At 47.0% G+C, this 16011-nt stretch overlaps 1 protein-coding gene and 1 non-coding gene across 6 annotated transcripts in view; both read left to right on the top strand.

Moving 5' to 3' along the window:
• SPRING1 (SREBF pathway regulator in golgi 1) overlaps window positions 1–16011 on the top strand; it is a 313869-nt gene that overhangs the window by 144483 nt on the left and 153375 nt on the right. Inside the window, exons 6-7 of one of the 5 annotated variants that reach the window (XR_003436714.1) lie at window positions 11515–11557; window positions 11935–12292. The exons of 3 other annotated variants lie outside the window; for them this stretch is intronic. The gene's annotated coding sequence lies outside the window, so the exon portion shown is untranslated. Of the gene's footprint in view, window positions 1–11507; window positions 11558–11934; window positions 12293–16011 lie in introns of those variants that run through there. One more of the 5 variants, XR_003436713.1, reaches the window with a different exon arrangement.
• LOC113630096 (U6 spliceosomal RNA) lies at window positions 2229–2334 on the top strand. The gene has a single exon (XR_003436817.1). It is a non-coding gene; the product is annotated as a U6 spliceosomal RNA (small nuclear RNA).

The following is a 16011-nucleotide window of genomic DNA, read 5'->3' as shown; positions in this document are numbered from 1 at the left end:
TATAGTGTGGCATTTCCCAAAGCGTGGTCTGGGGAACACCAGGGTGGCGGAGTGTTCTGTGGAACAAGAGTTTCCTGGGCGGAATACGGTTGGAAACTACCTGCTTTTGGATGTGTATTCACACGTCAACTGAGTCTAAAGTAAAGACATCTGGGTAACTTGGTTTAATGCAGCACTGGCCAAATTTGGTTGCCCATGGAATCACCCTGTTTGGTGCACTCTGGCAGCCAGAAGCACAGGGGAGGGGCAGGGCAAGAGGTGGCCAGGCCCACCCTGGGTTTCTCAGGCCCTGGGGCAAAACTGAGTTGGAGGGTGGGAGACTAAGCTGGATGTTTTATACTGGCCAGACCTGGACGGGACTTGTTAATATTGGAAACTGGCCAGAAAGCTATAGGATATGCCCAGGCTGCCACTAAGGGCTGGGAAAGGGAGATTTGTAAGAATATGGCTGATAACTGTCTTTGGAGGAAAATTCAACCCTTTTCTGTTTGTACCCATTGGGTTCAATAACCTGTTATAAAGAATAGGGTTGAGTAGCATCCCACCAAAATTCATGTCTACTTGGAGTCTTGAAATGTGAACCTATTAGGAAATAAGGTCTTTGCAGAGGTAATAAAGGTGGTGATCATACTAGATCAGGGTGGACCCTAAATCCAACAACGAGTGTCCTTATAAGAGATGGAAAAGAGGCACACAGGGAGAAGGCCATGTGAAGACAGAGGCAGAAATTGGAGTGATGTGGCCACAAGCCAAGGAACGCCAGGAACCACCAGAAAATGGAAGAGGTGAGGAAGGATCCTCCCCTAGAGCCTTTGGAGGGAGTGTGGCATGGCCCTGCTGCCACCTTGACTTCAGACTTCTGGCTTCCAGATCTGTGGGAGAATAAATTCCTGTTGTTTTGAGCCACCAAGTTTGTATTGATTCATGATGGCAGCCCCAGGAAATTAATACAAGCCGATGCTAGTCTCACCCTTGGGTGCGACAGGATTTCCACACAGCCTGAAACTGTGAATCAGATACATCCCTGTTGATGAAGGCGTAATGGATACATGTGAACTCGAGACCTGCTAACTTCTGCACCAACGCTGGATAATTAGTTAGAGGCTGCGTGACAGTCTTGAGGGCTCCATGCAACGTGGAAGAGGAGAGATTGCAGAGGAAAGGGGCAATTTTAGGGACACTGCGGGATGATGGAGTACAGGGAGGGCAGGTGAATCCCATGAACTATGAGAGGTAAGTCAACTAGAAAAGATGTGAGAAGCCTCTTGTTGGCAGACCTGAGAAAGAGTGACTCAATGAAAAGACACAGCTGGGAGGTGCCTCCAGGCTGGGTCCGCAGTGAGTTGCCAGGTCTGGGACCTCAAAGGCCCAGGCAGCCCTTTTGCAATTAATCATTTGTGCCCAGGGTCAGCCTGACATTCCAGTGGACTTGGAGTTACTTCTCATACTGTCATTTAACCTTCCCAGAGCTCAAGTCTCTGCTGTATGACCTTCAACTACTGGATCCACCTCTCTTAGCCTGTTTTCTGACCTACAAAATGGGGGTAATAATAATTTGAACTTTGTGGGGATTATGTGACATAATGCACATGCAAGACGCTCCACAGGTTCGTGGCACATGGCAAATACTTGCTTTGTTAGCTACTAGTACTGTTCCTGTTCCTGTTTATGACCTGTGATCCTACCTACCAGCTTTCACACACTGAGCGCTTACTATGTGCCTGACAGCGCTGAGCACCTTACATGTTTTTAATTCTCACAACAACTTTAGGAGGAAGCAATTACAAGTACTGTTGACCCTTGAACAATGCGGGTCCGCTTACACAACCAATTTTTTTCAGTAAATACTACGGTACTACACAACCTGTAGTTGGTTGAATCCTCCGTGAGGAGCCATGGATATGAGGGCCACCTGTAAAGTTATATTCGGATTTTTTGACTGCGCAGGGGTCTGTGCTGCTAACCTGTGCAATATTCAGGGGGGCTGGGGGAGGACAGGACATTGGCCAGGTTCAGATGGCAAAACCAGGATTCAAAGTCAAGGCCGACCACATGCAGAGTCCAGGGCTTTTTACTACTGAATCTGAGAGTACACCGGGTGATTTTATGTGCTACACCGGTGAAATTTTTACTTATAATAGTTATATATCTATTCTATTTCCTATTAGAAAAATACAGTTCTCCTATTTATAGTAGTGATTAAATTTTCCTTTTAAAATAAACATTCAGTGCTCACTGCGGCACCACATATCAAAAAAATTGGAACATACAGAAAAGATTAAACAGCCCCTGCGAAAGGATGACATGCAAATATGTGAAGTGTTTCATGTTTTTACAATATTATATGTCAATTATATCGAAATGAATGAACAAATGAAGTAAACTTATTTAGCAGCACTACTCGCAATAGCCTAAAGGTAGAAAGAGCTCAAATATCTATCAATAGATGAAACAATAGACAAACTGTGGTGGATGTAGACAACGGAATATTATTTGGCCGTAAAAAGGAATGAAGCACTGACACGTGCTGTAACATGGATGAACCTCAAAGACATGATGCTAAGTGAAAGGAGCCAGACACAAAAGATCACATATTACATGATTCAAATTATGTGAAACGTCCAGAATTGGCCAATCCATAGGAACAGGAAGCAGATTAGTGGTTGTGAGGGGGTTTAGGGGAGGTGGGTATGGGGTCTTATGTTGGAGTGATGGAAATGTTTTGGAACTAGACGGAGGTAGTGGTTACACAACACTGCGAGTGTACTAAATGCTATTGAATTGTTCACTTTAAAATGGTTGCTTTTATGTTATGTCAATTTCACCTCAGTAATTAAACAATTAACTTATTTAAGTTTAGAGAAGGAAATTAATTTCCTTAAAAATTTATTTATTTAAAGAAAGCTATGAAGTAAATCATAGCACAGGGGGAGAGCGAAGGTGGTACTTAGAAAATACGGCGCTGTGTTATGCGTTAAAAGCGCAAGGCATCTCCTTAAGGGCCAAGTCTGGCAGAGTCTGAGTCTTGCCCTCCTTTGTGTTTTTTTCCCCCTGCAGCCAGCTCAGTGCTTAAGAAATACTTGTTGAGTTCAGCGCAGCCTGGCTTAGTTAATTGAGTTAAGGCGAGCTGAGTCGTACTGAATGCACCAGCTGGCTGGCCTGGAGGAGATCCAAGTTGAAGATGTTAAGAATCACACTAATTCAATAAGCGGCTGCAAGGTAGTCTAAGTAATGAGCCCACGTGCCTTTCCTTACCCAACTTACCCGTGTTGTGCCGGCACCTTAGGAGCCTTCTCTTCCTGAAATCCCCTGTGTGTGCTTGCTGGAGACACCAGGCAAGAGAGTGTAGGAGAGGAGGTAAGGGGACGTGGAGAACTTTCTGTCTGTGTACAGGTACGGCTAACCCCACACTCATCACGCACCTCACGTACTACCTAACCATCAGCTCGTGCTTGACTCTGACTGCCTGAGCTGGAAGCTGGCTGAGCACCTTGGAGAAGTTAATTCATCTCTCTGCACCTTTGTCTCCTCACCTGTAAAACGAGGCTAATAATAGTACCTACTGTATGGGGTTCTTGGGAGGATTCGATGAAACAATACCTGTCAAGCGCTTAGCATACACTTTTGGGAACATTGTAAGCACTCAGGAAGGTTAGCTATGATGATTAGCAGTGACCAGCGTTGTAGAGAGGTGGGTTTGAAGTATGTGGCAGGGCTGGTGCCTGGAGACACGGGAGGACAAGAAGAGAAGTTGTTTGTAAATATCTTAAACAGAAGCACATGGCTTACTCACGTAAGTTCTTCTGGGATGCGATGTAAGCTCCCAGTATGAGGCAGGAGTAGCAGAATCTGGCTGTTTTTCTCCATTCTGGTGGGATTTTACCTACAGAGAGTCCCCAGCGGCTGCCTGTACCTGGAGAGCAGAGAGAAAGCCACACACAGTTTCCCTCTTTCTGCTGTCCTCTGGGAAGCTGCTTCATTCTGCATTCTTGGCTAACCAGTCAGTGAAGTACCGCAGAGGTGCCTGTGGTAATCTCTTTCCCGAATCTCTATCCCACCCGCAAGGCTGCACATGGGAAGGGCAGGACATGGGAATCCCAAGGTGTGATTTCCCAGACTATGCATTTTGTTGCTGCTGCCCACCTGGCCTTGGTCAGGCTCCTGCCTCTTTCTGGCTATTGTTCCTCATTTATGAATGAGGGAGAGGGCAAGCGTTGTAGAAAAATCACTGATTTTCAAGCTGTAAAAATATGAGGAGCTATCTGATAAAATAAAATTGTTCAAGGGAACTGAATATACAAATGGACACAAGAGTTGCCACATGGTTGGAATAGGGGCGGGGGTCCTATATAGTCCCAGACGCTGAGCTTCTGTCACCCATCCTCCTTGCTTCCCCCTGCTGTCTTCCTCCCTCCAGCAGTGCCCAAGTTGCATGTTTTGAAAACTGCCAACTGGAATGAATTCATGGGGTAGGGGCAGGGCTGGAGTCCCAGGTCTGGATAGAGCATAAGGGGGTCCCCGAGGTAGTCTCCAGCAGCGTGGAGGAGGTGGAGGGCAGATCTATGTGCAGGCTTGCCTGCCCATGTCACACTTGGCAGCATGACATGGGAGTATAGGACACCATGGCTTTCTGCCCGCCCATCATCCATTCCTCCTGGTAGGAGCCCTGATATTCTTTGGGGGAACCACTCACTCTCACTCCGCCCCTGTGGGTTAGCTAGGCTTCGGCAGTGAGCACTTGACTGGGCTCTGGGCGATCAGATCATTCCAGCCCCCTTGTCCTGGTCATTGGTTTAGCAGTGGGCAGCTGAACCTATCAGAACCCACCAGACGTGACCCTCGGACTTTTACAGAGGCAAGCAAGAGAAAGCCTTGACTTGACTCTGCGACGATGTACAACAGGTGGAGAGAGCCAATCTCAAAATGAAACCAAAACAGGGAAAAGCAGAGCTGAAGAGATGGGGAGAGGCAGATTCCCGAAAACTTAAAGGAAAGCCTAGATCCTGCAATGCCTGAAGTTAGTAAGAAGCAAGAAGCCCTTGCTTCTCGGTTAAAAACTTCAATACATTTTTGATCTGTCTTAAGTCCATTCAAGTTAGGAGTTTGTCATTTTGCAGCTGAAACCTCCCGACTACTACAATGGGCAAGCTTTTCACCTCCGTTAAGTTTCAGTTTTCTCATCTACTAAGTGTCTCTAAAAATCCATAAACCTCACCTTTAATGGGATCTATAAACACATGTATTTTATCACAGCAGCAGTAGCAAGACATTAGCAAGAGTGGTTAAGTATTTTGAATATTTATTAGTTCTAAGGAAAGCAAAACAAGAGTTGGTTAATATCAGTTCACTTTGTTCTCTAAAGGGGGTGGGGGGAGCAAAAGACAAATAAATGTCCATTATAAATGGGAATGGAGAAAGCAGGAGCAGACCCCATATTAACGGGAAAATGCCAGGGGAATGCATGTGAGTCCTCAATTTTGGATTTTTTCAATTAGATGGTGGGGAAGAGGTCTGCAGGGGACTAAGCCTCCTAGAATTATGCAGGTAGGGCTGAGCCCCAGGGAGACCCCACCAGTATAAGCAGGTAGGGCTGAGCCCCAGGGAGACCTCCCCCAGCCCCGCCCCGCCCCGCCCAGGCTCTTGAGGCCAGGGAAAATCTAGAGGAAGAGTTGAGACGGATTTGTCTTAGAGCAGAAGGTTCAGAGGCCTGTGGTTCAGAGGCCTGTGGATGAGCTCCCAACAAGCCACTGCAGCTCATGGCCAACGCCATGCACGTGGCCAAACCTTCCCTGACAGACTCAGGCTAGCCTTTTGTGGCCCATAAGAGCTGTTTCTGGGGACTGCCAGCTCAGAACGCTATTGTGGTCTGCTCAGGAACCTTTGAAATCGAAAGCCCCCAGCTCCCCTTGTCACTGCTGGTGCACATAAATACAACCAGGGGGGATTTCCCACGGAATTTTTTGCAACCACTCAAATGTTTCATTTCCCATTGTTTGCCAGCCCCTCTCCGAGCCTCAACTGTCAAAGCAGCAGCAAACACAGGCTGCTTTTCCCTCAGGACCCCACGCACGGCGCTTGCTCTTGCTCCCCCTCCACATCGGGAAGCTGGCGTTGGCAGGATGTGATGGGCTCGGCTGGGGAATAAGGTCTGTTAGTCAACTAGTGAAGCAAGTCAGCAGAGGGAATACCCGGCCCTACCCAGCCCAGCCTGCTGGGGAGGCACAGCTCTGTGCCATCCCCCTGGTTATTAGTATAATCATGGGGACTAATAATTATATTTATGGGAAGAAATCCCTTCCACAAATCCAAAGCACTTGACCAAAATATACAATGCAGCTGTTAATTTTTTGCTTTTAAAATATGAACTTGAATCATTTTTTTCCCTGACCCAGCATGTGTTAATGGAATTCTAAGTTGTATTCCATACATCAGTGCTTAGAAAAGGCCATCTTTATTGATTGAAAACATCTGTTTTAGACAGGCAGTGTGCTGGACATTTGGGGGACCCAAATACCATAAGGAGGTGTAGAGATTTCAAGGCAACATTGGGTGGAGAGTGATAAATGGGAAGTTTATCCAGGGGATGTTGGTCTGAGGGGTGGGTAGGAAGCCAGGCAGACACGTCTGTGATCTGTCACCAGCTGGCACTGAGTACACATAGTATGCGTAACCCTGGGCACCCACAAAGCTGATTCTGTGAGGGTCAGGGATGGTGAAGATACCTGTAAACATCCGTTTACCAGGGCCCACCCTCTGCACCGCAGAGATTACCCTAGTAATGAATTTACTCATGTAGCCATTCATTCACTCGTCCATTAAAGCCACGGATATTTACTGATTTCTTTAGGATGTGCCAATTTGAGGCTATATGTTGGGGACACAGAGATAACCCAAAGTCAACCTGGTGCCTTTCCTCTTAAAGTTTCCATCCCAGTGGGGCAGACAGCCATTAAACAAATACCTACGTAGAAAAATAAAGAAATATACAATACAATAAAGAACAATCAAATACCCATGAGAATCTTCGTGCTCCTCATTTACTGATCTCCCACTCTATGCCACATGCTGTGAGGGCCACAAATTTGAATCAATGCCTGTGCAGCAAACCCCAAAGACCAACCAGAACCCCTGACAGAAAGAGGATGGACCACGGTGACAGTGGCACTTTGCAGTTTACATGGCACTTTTTACACCATGGGCACTCTGGATCCTGCCAGCAAGGCTGGGCTGGCTTGTTAAGGAGTTATTCCCTCCACTTCCCATGGGAGGAATCTGAGGCCTGGAGAGATAAAGGGACTGGCCTGCCTGAGGTCACACGGCTAGAAAGGCCAGGAATGCTACGCCTGTTTTTACAACGACAGAAGCGGAAGCAGAGCAAGGTGGCCATTTTATTTTCCCAAAGTCACACTAAGACACACTATGTGTCAGAGCAGAGGGAACATAAGTGCAAAATTCTACCTGGAAGGAGAACAGATCCTGAGACAGGTGAGTCTCAGAAAGTAGAGACTGAGGAAGATAATAACACAGGACGTGAATTCCAACTCACATCTCTTCGAACGGGACCTCTCCTCTCGGCCTCCCGATGAGTGGGTTTTCGTGTGGCCAGAGCGTGATCTGAAGTCACCGGAACTAACACTTAGCGACCCCTCTGATATCCCAGACATCACAGGATTCCTGCGAGGAGCATATTAAAACTCCCATTGTCCAGATGAGGAGGTTGAAACCCTGACCACACACAACTAGACAGTAGCAGAACCAGAATGTAAACTGTGGTCCCTCTGATACTGGGACCTGTAGAGCTTCTGATACCCAGAGCTGCCTCCCTCTGGGGGCCTAGGAGTCCTGGCAACAGGATGCTGGAGGAGGTGGCCTGCGGAGGCAGGGCCCAGGGGTTGAGGCTGCAGTGCTGCCCAGGAATGCAGCCTAGCCCGCCCACTTTTTAACACAGTGGCATCCCTGACAGACACCCTTGTCCTTTTCCTGTGCTGGCCTTCGTAACACAATAAATAAACCCTGAGAGAAACGTGACCTGAGCCAGGCAGTAAATGATGGCACTGTCAGTTGTACACGACTGTTGAAACAAACACAGACTGTAATCATCGTGCTGTACGGGGAGAAAGACATTTGGCAAATGAGATTCCATTTTCACATTGGTTTGTGCTGAGCATATAAATTTCCTGCGGGCCGGCCAGCGTTGGGGATGTGTAATTGATTGCCTGCATTATAATAAACAAGCCGTGACAGGTGATCATTCATCATATTCCGCTGAACGTTCCAGCACACCAGAAAACGGAGGAAGAGAGGGAACGCGCGAGCGAAGGCAGAGGAGAGGAGGAGCCTGGGGGAGGGGAGAGGGTCGGAAAGACGAAGTATTCCCGACAGACAGAAAGCCAGGGAAGGGGCGGGGGAGAGAATCCGCAGAGCGGGCTCGGGGAAAGTGAAAGCAATTACTATAATTCTTTTGATTATCTAATTTGTTCTTTCTGGTCTTCGTTATGTGACCCTACCCCCATCCCACTCCAACACAGGAGGTCCCCCTCGGGGACTTGGGAAGACACAGAAAATGCTCCTCCCAAGATTGAGGAGAGGAAGGGGAAAGGCGAGGTGGGGGGAGGGGCCGTCTAGTTGTAACCGGAGTAGATATCGGGAAAACCTCGGAAGGGTGCGTGCGTGTGTGTGTGTGTTCGGGAAAACCTCGGGAGGGTGCGTGTGTGTGTGTGTGTGTTCGGGAAAACCTCGGGGTGTGTGTGTGTGTGTGCGGGAAAACCTCGGGAGGGTGCGCGTGTGTGTGTGTGTGTGTGCGGGAAAACCTTGGGAGGGTGTGTGTGTGTGTGTGGCGCGAGTGTGTGCGGGACTCAGCTTCGCCTTTTGCTCTGTGATGCCTCCAATCAGATGGATGGGAACCCGTTTTTTTTTTTAATAAAAAAATTTAAAGCGTTTTTGAAAAAAGAAGTGAAAAGTTCCTTTTATTGAAGGAAAAAACAGAATCCAAGTTGGCACCGGATCTGGTTCCAGAAGCCTGTCATGTGGGGCTCTCACTCCTCCCCCCTCGTCCCCCAACCCCGCCCCAGCCCCAGCCTCTCTCGGCCCTTGGCCCGGGGCTGGGGTCGAACAGGACCTGTTAGGTAGCACCCTCCTTTCCAGGAGCTTCAACCTAGACCCGAGGCGGAAGCACATTGGCATATGAAGGACAGAAAGACAAATGCAGAGCTCTCGAGGCAGCGCACGCATTATATAAGTACTTACATTATGCAAAAGCCAAGGCCCTCAACAAGGGAGTGAGTGAAGACAGGGGACAGGGAGGGATTCGTCTCCCCAGTTCTCACCCTGTCAATTTCTAGCCCTCCCATCCTCACCCATCAAATGCCCTCTCATCCCCTCTCGGGTACCAAATGCTTAGCGCAGGTGGGAGCCTCCAACCCTGGGAGCTGGGCGTTGAGGGGGCGTGGCCAGCGCTAAAATAGGGGGCGGAGACTGGGTGGGGCTTAGCCAGGGGCGGAGCCCGCGCTGGAGTGGGCGGGGTGAGTACAGAAGAAAGACAGTAACGTGATCGGCGACTTTGCTTCTCATCTCCCACTGCTTCCTACAGTCCTCTGTCTTTTTACCCTAGCTTTAACAAATGTAATCTGTTACTTTGGAGATCATTATAAAGTCGCCGCTTTTGGAAAATCTGTTCAAGAGACCTGCCTTCTGAAAGCTGTGACATCAGCCCCAGCGGTGTGGGCTGCCTTCCCTGGGTGATCTATGTGGTCTTTGAAAGATTAACAGCTCCTTTGGGTCTCCCAAGAATCCCGGAAGAAAGGGCAGGTGCCGTTTTCTCAATACGCTTATTTCTTCCCATCTCCACATAACAATTTATGAAATGGATCTTAGGGTCCCGATTTTTACAGGGGAAGAAATGGAGACACGAAGAAATAAAGTTACTTGCTTAAGATCTGGCAGCAAAAAGAATAAAAAATTGAATCCAAGGGTCTTCTTCCTGCATGCTTTCCAGACTCCCTGTGAGGACACATACTTTCTCCCTTCAAGCCCCATGAATGATAAGTGCACACATGTACGTGAGGGAGAAGAGTTGGGTCTGTTTGGAATGGCCAAGCCCTCCTGCTACGTATCACTCAAATTTGCCCCCTTCTCTCCACCACCACTGTGCCCTCTGGTCCAAGCCATCTTGCTCCTGGACCATGCTCCCACCTCCTCAGGGGTCCCCATCCTAACACTGTTGCCCACTCCCATCCATTTTCCATCTGCAGTCAGGATGATCTGTTCATTGATCTCAGCATGAAAACACTATCCAGGTCTTTCACCAGCTGGCTCAGCCTACCTCCCTAGCTCCATCTTTTATTATTATTATCATTATTATTATAAAATACACATAACATAAAATGTGCTGTTTTAATGATTTTAAAGTGTGCGACTCAGTGACATTAAGTAGATTCACACTGTTATGCAGCCATCACTACTATCTAGTCCAGAACTTTTTCATCACCCAAACAGAAACCCCTTACCCATTAGAGGTCACTTCGTATTCTGCCCTCCCTCAGCCTCTGACAACCACCAATCTTCTTTCTATCTCTACGGGTTTCCCTACTCTGGAAATTTCGTATAAATGAAATCCTACAGTATGTGGTGTTTTATAACTTCTTTCACTTAGCATAACGTTTTCAATGTCCATCCATGTTGTAGCAACTTCATTCCTTTTGATGGTTGAATAATATTTCACTGTATGGATAGACCACCTTTTGTTTATTCATTGATGAACATTTGGGTTGCTTCCAACTTCTGGCTATTGTGAATAGTGCTTCTGTGAACACTTGTGTACAAGGTTTTGTTTGAACATCTGTTTTCAGTTCTTTTGGGTATATACTTAAGAGTGGAATTGCTGGGTCATATGGTAATTCTATGTTTAACTTGTTGAGTAACCACCAAAACTCTTTTCCACAGTGACTGCACCATTTTACATTCTCACTAGCAGAGTACAAGGCTTCCAATTTTTCCACATCCTTGCCAACATTTGTTAGTTTCCTTTTTTGTTTTTTAATGGCCATCTCAATGGGTGTGCCTAGCTCCATCTTTTAGTTCTCTTCCCCTCACTTTTACTTCTCTGGCCTTTCACATCCTCAAATATACCACTCTTTCTTAAAAGGGAGCTTGTATATACAGTGACTTCTGCCTTCCCTTGTCTCCAAAGCTAGATCAGATTCCCCAGTGATGATGCATCTAAGTGCCATAGCCTTCCTTTCATCGGTCCCAACCTGGTTATGAATTTACACTTCCTGTGTGATTACTGATTAACATCTGTCTTCTTGACTTGACTACAACCTCCCCCCAGGCACGGACAGTTCTGCTTTTGCCATCCTCTGTATCCCCAGCACTTAGCACAGTCCCAGGTAGATTCTTGGTGCTCAATAAATACTTGTTGGATGGATGGATGAACAATGAATGAGATCCAAGTTTGGGTCCTGCATCCTTATGAATTTCTCTTTTCTTTTTTTCACTTCTCCGTGGAGTTGGTAGGTCTCCATGAATTAGAACCTGAAAAGCCTGCTCCATCCATAAGGTATGTGGAGGCTGATGAGGTTCTGGTTGCAGAATGCATACTCACTAACAACTCCCTTTAGAGCCATGGTGATTCTGGCCCGGGATTCTGAGTCTTGCGTGGGAATTGTGCTGATTCTGCCCTTCAGTGCTGCTGAAGGTTTAGGAGCTTGAAATATATATGCTTGGTGTAAACATGACCTCGGCATGACAGGGTGATCCCTGTGTTTGCCAAGCCATTAATTTTTAAGTAATAACAGCCACCACAACAAACTGCATTTCCCCCACATTCTGAGTCATTCTTAAGGTCAGAACTATGGGATGGTATGAGACAAAAACCTTATAAACTAGACTGTAGTGGTGAGTTCTCTGCGTTTACAGCTCTGCTCCTACACGCAGGTCCAAAGAGCTGAAAATAGAGGATTAAAAATTCATGCAGCTACTCTCTTCCAAGGAATTCCAAATGCTTAGAAGACGATCTTTATCCCGCGAAGTCACCAGCCTTCGGATGTCGCCATGCCCGTCTTGAAGACAGGGAAACAGAGACCCAGAGATGTGAAGCGACTTTGCCAGGGCCCCCCCGATACGGGAGCCACAGGCTCAGGCAAAGAGCCGCCTCTCACCCATCTTTCTAGCCCATGCCCTCTCCATTAGCTTGATTAAGACAACTGATTTATTCATTCTCAGTGGTTGAGAGGGGAAAAAAAACCCAACGTGCCATTTGTGTGATATAAATATCGCTGGAAAAAGCTTAAAAACATTGTGTCATACATATTTCCTTAATACCACAGTCAATCACACATGTCCAAGTGCACAGTTCCATCAACCGAGGATGGGGGTGGGGGGAGACCCAGGAGAGACTTAGCTCTGAATCCTCAGTCCCAGCTAAAGGTACACTGGCGGTTTTCTCTTTAGCGTATTGCCTTTAAAAAACCTCCTCGAGGTCTCAGAAGCTTGATGTTGGGCCAGAACATGAGTAGGCAGGGAAGCAAGGGTGCCAGGGTGCCTGTCAAACTGGCCAGTTCCCAAGGAAAAGATGGGGATGGCCATTTCTCATTCAGTGTGCTCCCTGGACTCACAGAGGGATTTGGATCTCAACGTGGTTCCTCTTCCCCCGCCATGCACCTCCCCCCCAACGCCCACCACCATCATCAAAAAGCCTTTAATCCCAGTGATTCTACTGTTAGGAATGTAGCCCAAGGAAATAATTAAAGACGTGTAAAAAGACTTAGTGACAGGATGTTTCTCACAACACATAGACTATGGCAAAAGATTACAAACAGCCTCCATAGCCAACCAACTATAGGGGATTGATAAGTAAATCATGTGGTTCATCCCCTAAAACCCTGCTCAGATTTAAAAAGAAAAAAAGACTAGAAGGAAATAAACCCAGATGTCCACAGAGCTTGTCTTTGGGTGTCGAGATATGGGTCATTTTTCCCTTTCCTGTAGTAAGCTCTTATTTTGGGGTGATCTATTCAAATTTGGTTGACTCTACTGGAAGCTTTATGAACTCACTAAGATTTAGAAGTCATAAATGGAACAGGAAGGGACATAAGTAAAGGCCCAGAGGTAAATCAGTGTCAGGGAGGAAGCAGCCGAACTGCAGTGGGAGATTCCAAATGCTGAATGCTGAGAACTGCGGTGGGTTTGTGGGTTGTGGACAGACTGCGAATCTTTTGAAAGCCAAGGAAAGGAAAGTATACTGGATGTGACAGGCACTTGGGAGCCACTGTAGATTCTTGAACAAGAAAAGACATGGGCAATTCCAAGTCAGACCAAGGAGAGATAGTCAAAGAAATGAATGAGCTAGGAGTGAATCTGGTGGTCTCATAAATCTTTTATGGAAGGATCTGATTTCATTGGTTTGGAGGTAAAGCGTTTTGGAGAATAGCGAAACTCTAAAGTAGTCTTGAGATTGTTTTCATTTTACAGATATGACAACTTGAGCCCAAAGAGTTAAATAAATTGTTCCCAGATCCACAGCAAGATGGTGGCCAAGTTGGGACTGGCAACTAGGGGTCCTTATTCCCGGCTCCAGTCACAGCCCACCTCTTTGCTGCCTGGGATCCCAATTCTGAGATGTTAACCATGTGTGCAACTTTCTAGGAGAACCAAAGACCCTGGCTTACTTTCTGGAGTCCCACCTAAACCTCCATCTGTTCATTCATTCATCTGTCCATCCATCCATCCAACGCTTATTAAGCACCTATTAGGAGACAGACATGCTAATTGTTAGAGTGGGGGTAGAGAGGAGATGATGATGGCACATAGTAGGTGCTCAATAAATATTTGTGGAAGGGAAGGAGGGAAGGAGAGAAGGAAAGAATAGTTCCTGCCCTCAAGTCACACAAGATCTAATTCAGGAAACAGAACCTTATGTGCCGGGTGAAAGCCATGCTTTCACGGAGATGTGAACTCATGTACTGCAGCCCCAGGCAAGATACATAACAGAACCAAACCAAAAAGAGTCGACTTCCTCTTCTTTTATAAGAGGACTTAATTCAAATAGCATTTATGGAGCACCTATAATAGGATAGGGATTAAGATTGTCCCTGTTTACACATGAAACCCAAAATGGCCAGGAGGAAGGATCTGTGGAAAGTGAAAAACCAAGGGGTCACCAAGCGTCCAGAAAGGACAGATGTTGTTTGTTTCTTTGAACAGCTTTGACTTCTTTTTCACACTCCAGCCACTTGGTCTGATTTTCCTTTGGTTACTGGTCCTGGGGTCCTTGGCTCTGGTCTGCTGGAGGGAGGGCCAAGCTCATGCCACAATCAGACCCTCCCATCAGCCCCACCCTCCTCCATTTCCCTTTTCCAGTTATTCAGGCTTCTCAGGCCATTGCAACCTCATATTGCCAAGTGAACATAAATCAAGAGGCCACAGCTCCCGGATCTTTGAGAAATGGGGACTTTGTGGAGCCTTTCCAAGGGGGTGCATGGGGAAGGAAGGGGAAAGAGGCATAAAGAGAAAGTTCCATGTGGTTCCTTTAATCACTGGGTGGAAGGAGAGAGGAGAAAGTTCAAACAGAGCCCCGCAAGCCAGGCCGGGAAGCCAGCTCTGAGCTCCACTGTTTAAGCAACTGCTGTTGGCATCACTGAGGTTTGTCTTGGCCCAAACCTGTCCTGGGAAACAAGAGAAGCTCATGCTCTTGGAATTTGCTCCCTTAACGATTCACTCGGCAACTCAGCTTTGGTGGACAATTTTTTAACAAAAAGAAAGAAAGAAGAAAGAAAAGAAAAGCCATGCAACCAATGGTTAGATATGCACTCCCCAAACTCATCAGCTTGGACCGGGCTGGGAGGAAGAGAGAAACTTTCTGAGCTTCCCACGGGGAGCCTCTCCCAACTGTGAACCTCCACTTCCTAGAGTGGGATCCTGGGTGAGACAGAGCGAAGCAGCAATCTGGAACATTGTGATTCAAATGCTATCCATTGAACCCTATGGACTTTGGAGAGAGGCACTCCATAAACAATGAAAGTGCAAGGTGGCTCTCAAACAGTTGTCTTTTACTGAGTGCTTTCCATGCACCAGCATTGTACCAGAACTTTCCATCCCTTGTCTCATTGGGTCCTCACAGCCACTCCACCAGGGTGTATGTTTCAGTCCCACTGCACAGGTGAGAGAGCTGAGTCCTGATCTGTCACTGACCCGCCCAAGGACACACAGCTAATGAGTGGGGGGCATCCAATTGTGAATCTGATCCCCTATGACAACCCCACCCCCAGTCATGCTCTTGACCACGCTGCCCTCCTGCCTTTATTTGTTGCTTCATCACCACGTGTCATCACCGTACCTTCTCGGATGACATGGAAAAACTGAACAGGCGTGCACTCAATCACAGGACAAGATAGGACAGTGACCCCAGGTGGCGTCTTCCCAGCTTGGTTACTGAGGTTCTCAGTAGCCCTGGCCGCTTATGGAAAGTAGCACAGTGTGTGGAAATGCCACTGGATTAACATGGGTTCGAAACCTGGCATCCTCAGACCCTTTGCAGGTACATGGGTGCAATTCAGGGGTCCATGAGTTTAGCTGGGGAAAAAAATGACATCTCTACTTTCACTAACCTCTAGTAGAAAGGCAGCATTTTCTCCTATGAGGAATGAAGGTGACAAACCCCTGTAGCATCAGCAGTTCCTGTGACTTCAGCACACGTGCAAATCACAGAGACTTTCCTGTCACTAACAGTTGTTGCAAAGATATCAAAATATTGTCTGTGCTCCTCGCAACTTAAAAATTGCAGTAGTAGACAGACCAGCATCTAGATCTTGATACTTAAGGCATAATAAAGAAGCTCGTATAGTACCGTTTCACAAACTCGCGTTTTCATATTCTGATATCTGTATTATAGTATAATTGGTTTCCTTTGCAATCCTATGTGCTTTATTTTATGTAGCCTGATTCTGAAAAGGGGTCCCTGGCCTTCACCAAATTGCCCAAGGGACGCATCCATGGCCTATGCCTGGGAAGCTG

This window comes from Aethalodelphis obliquidens, unplaced genomic scaffold, assembly GCF_003676395.1.
Source record: "Aethalodelphis obliquidens isolate GAN/ISIS:26980383/991018 unplaced genomic scaffold, ASM367639v1 scaffold28, whole genome shotgun sequence".
NCBI lineage: Eukaryota > Metazoa > Chordata > Mammalia > Artiodactyla > Delphinidae > Aethalodelphis > Aethalodelphis obliquidens.
The sequence above is the reverse complement of the archived record's forward strand: the minus strand, read 5'-3'. Positions and strand labels throughout refer to the sequence as shown.